The sequence below is a fragment of the Sorex araneus genome, chromosome 1, assembly GCF_027595985.1.
Source record: "Sorex araneus isolate mSorAra2 chromosome 1, mSorAra2.pri, whole genome shotgun sequence".
Lineage (NCBI taxonomy): Eukaryota > Metazoa > Chordata > Mammalia > Eulipotyphla > Soricidae > Sorex > Sorex araneus.
In genome coordinates, this window is record NC_073302.1 from 314,107,466 (window position 1) to 314,110,771 (window position 3,306).

The 3,306-nt window shown below is 36.5% G+C and overlaps 1 non-coding gene across 1 annotated transcript; it reads left to right on the plus strand.

Moving 5' to 3' along the window:
* The first annotated feature begins 117 nt into the window (after nucleotides 1–117).
* Nucleotides 118–242, plus strand: LOC129400943 (small nucleolar RNA SNORA28). The gene has a single exon (XR_008627989.1). It is a non-coding gene; the product is annotated as a small nucleolar RNA SNORA28 (small nucleolar RNA).
* Nucleotides 243–3,306: the final 3,064 nt, after the last annotated feature.

The window sequence follows — 3,306 nt, forward strand, 5'->3', positions numbered from 1 at the left end:
AATAATATGGCAATATAAAACTGAATTATAAAGTGATGTGAAGCTGATGCATAGGTACAGAAAATGGAAATACAATAATACCTGCTAAGTTCTTTAGATAATGAAATGAGTTCTTGCAAGCAACACTCTATGGCAGATGATCAAAACTGTCTGAAAATTTTTGTACTTGCTACAGCAAGAAAGTCTAACCAATTCCAGTAGTCTCTTCTCCATGAGACAAGCTGCTATGATACTTAAATAGCATTAAAATAAAAAAAGGAAGAAAGAAAATGAAATGAGATCTAAGGTAATAATTATTTACATTCTGATTTTTCTCTTCAGTCAAATCTTATTCATCGTAAAATCAATTTTCTGCTCCAGGGAATATCTGAGAAAATTCAGGACTTTATATTCCTAACTCACAATTAAACAATTAACTATGAGTCACCAATAAAAATATTAAGTTCATAAAAGACTGTCAGAAACATGAAGTGCTGTAAAATTTGGGTGCCTCTGACTAATTCCCCCAAACCTAATAAAATCATTCTAAATTAAATTTTAGATTATGCAAATCTTTATTTTGTTATTTTGTAGCAAGCCAATAAATATTGTCTAGCTTGTCTAATTACCAAAGTGACTTTATTAGAGATGATTTGTTCTTTAAGCATTTGCTTGGAGATGCTAGATACTGAGCATCTAAAACAAATGAGGCAGTTCTACAGTCAAATAGGCCCCAACCTAGAGTACTTGTAGCACATTATTATAAAAAGCATAATTCTTTTTAATTTTTTTAGTTTTGGGGCCACACCTGGTGGTGCTCAGAGATTACTCCTGGCTCTGTGCTCAGAGATCACTTTTTGTGGGCTTGGGGAACCATATGGGATGCTTTGATCAAATTCGGGATGGCTACATGCAAGACAAGTGCCCTACCCATTGAACTATCACTTTGGCTCTGTAAAGCACAATTCTTACCTTCAAAGAATTGAAAAATGGGCCAAACCGATAGTACAGTGAGTAGGGTATTTGCCTTGCACGCGACCGACCTGGGTTTGATCCCTGGCATCCCATATGGTCCCCCAAGCACTGCCAGGAGTAATTCCTGAGTGCCAAAACAGGAGTAATCTCTGAGCATCACTGGGTGTGATCCAAAAAGCAAAAAAAAAAAAAAATGAAAATAAGGGGTTAGAGTGATAGTATAGTATAGCAGGTAGGGCATTTGCCTTGCATGCAGTCGACCTGGGTTCAATTCCCTACATCCCATATGGTCCCCCAAGAACCACCAGGAGTAATTCCTGAGTGCAGAGCCAAGAGTAACCCCTGAGTATAGCCCAGTGTAACCCCAAAAAGAAAAAGAAAAAGAACTGAAAATGATATTCAACATTGACAGTACAGTATTTGAAAGAGATACATAAGGGAGTTTATATTAAGTGATATAAAGAAATCTTCTAGCTTTACACTTTAATGTTTCAAATAAGCATTACCTAGCAAATTTCAAAAGATGATCTAGAAACCTGGAGCAAAATAAACTGATTATTAAAGTCACTGACAGATCCTTCTGAAAGCTGCTGCTGGTGAAATACATTTCATTACTGTTCTGGGGGAAAAAGATACTGTAAATGTACGACTGGCTTATAAGTGAAAATGACCATCATCTGGAAAATTTCATCCACTGATTGACATTTAAAGGATTTGAGTCCTTGAAAGGATCCTTCAGTGACTTTCTCCTTGACCTGCTAGTTATAAATTAATATCCAGGGCTTCCTGAATGCCTCTAGTATTAAAACTGTAGGAGAAACTAATTCTTCGGTAGTTTTTATAAACTTACTTTATTAATACTAAACAACATCAATAAATTAGTATGACTGTTAAGAACTATAATTCATGCTAGAAATTTTTCGCTTAAATTTTCATTCATCTTACAGAGTCTGTTCTCAAAAATGAGGTCTAACTCCACAACCCTTCAATCCTCACACTACAAAAGTACTCTGGTAGATGACATTCTATCTTCTTGCATAAGAAACCAGACTCTGTGCTAAGACCATGCCTAACACAGGCAGATTATTATAAAATAAAATACTTGATTTAATAAAGGCCTACTATATGAGGTAGGCACTATTCCAGGCACTGAGTATCAAAGGATGAAAAGAACTGCCAAAGAACTTGCTCCCGGGTGCTTAGAATACAGTGGGGATTATCTGAGAATCAATTCCCAACTGGGAAACAAATAAACAAACACAATTGTTTCAATTAGTGGTAAGTACTTCCTTGAAATACAGCACATATTAAATTTTAAATGCCTAAATGGCTCTCACACAGACATGTTAAGTAGGCAGTTGGGTATCCATGTCTAAAAGCTCGGTGACGAGGTCAGAGCAAGAAGTATTCCTTTGGGAGTCACAGTTTTTTTTTTTTTTTTTCAGAAACATGAGCTTACTTGGGGTAGTACATGGATGGAGAAAAGAGTAGAGAATCAGTCCCAAACCTCCAGATTTTATTAGGCTCGCTACCTTACCGAGGAATTTCTTACTCATTTCTGATTGATAAGATACACTTTGTTTAGTTAAAAATCAAGCAGGAACAAGATGTTTCTGGTATCTTTACTCATCTGTCACCTTTAAGAGCTGATTAGACAACAAGAGCAGAGAGATACGTTGTGGGCTTTGAACTCTTGCCTGCTCAACCTTGTTCTGCCTGGAATTGGATTTTGTTACGTCTATACAGTGAGTACACAGAAAAGGGGAGTCAGATTGGTTTACCTGCTCAAACCAAGTGAATTCTAGGAATTCACATTTACAGAAAAGCCATTTTTCTGTCCTTTTTTTTAAGTCCTGAATTATTTATTATCTCATAGAATTCTGTCATGTTTTCAAAGAACCTTTTCAGTACTAAAGCTTTATCTTCACTTTGCCAAGAATTTCTTCTCAGGGACAAGACTCTGTTCTTTCTCGTCTCCGACTCTGCTTGATGCAAGCCTGAAACAAATCCCAGTGTCTAAGGTGCAGCAACCCTCTTGGCTGTGTATCATTCCTAATCGGAAACTGGTGCTGTTGAGTTGCACTGGACAAAAATCTCCTTGCCTGTTGAAAAAAATAAATACACTTTATATCTAAAAGACACAGAGCATGTTATCTGTCATCAAAAACATTTTACATTTTGTTCCAATAATAAATAACATAAAATCTGATCATTGCAATACTTCCATGTTTTCAGCATTTCTTCAATTTTATTGGTTATAGTGTTGGGCACACCTGGCACTGATCAGGACTTATTCCAGGTCCAACAAAGATTACTCCTGAAGGTCCTTGAGGGATCAACCTGGGTCAGCTG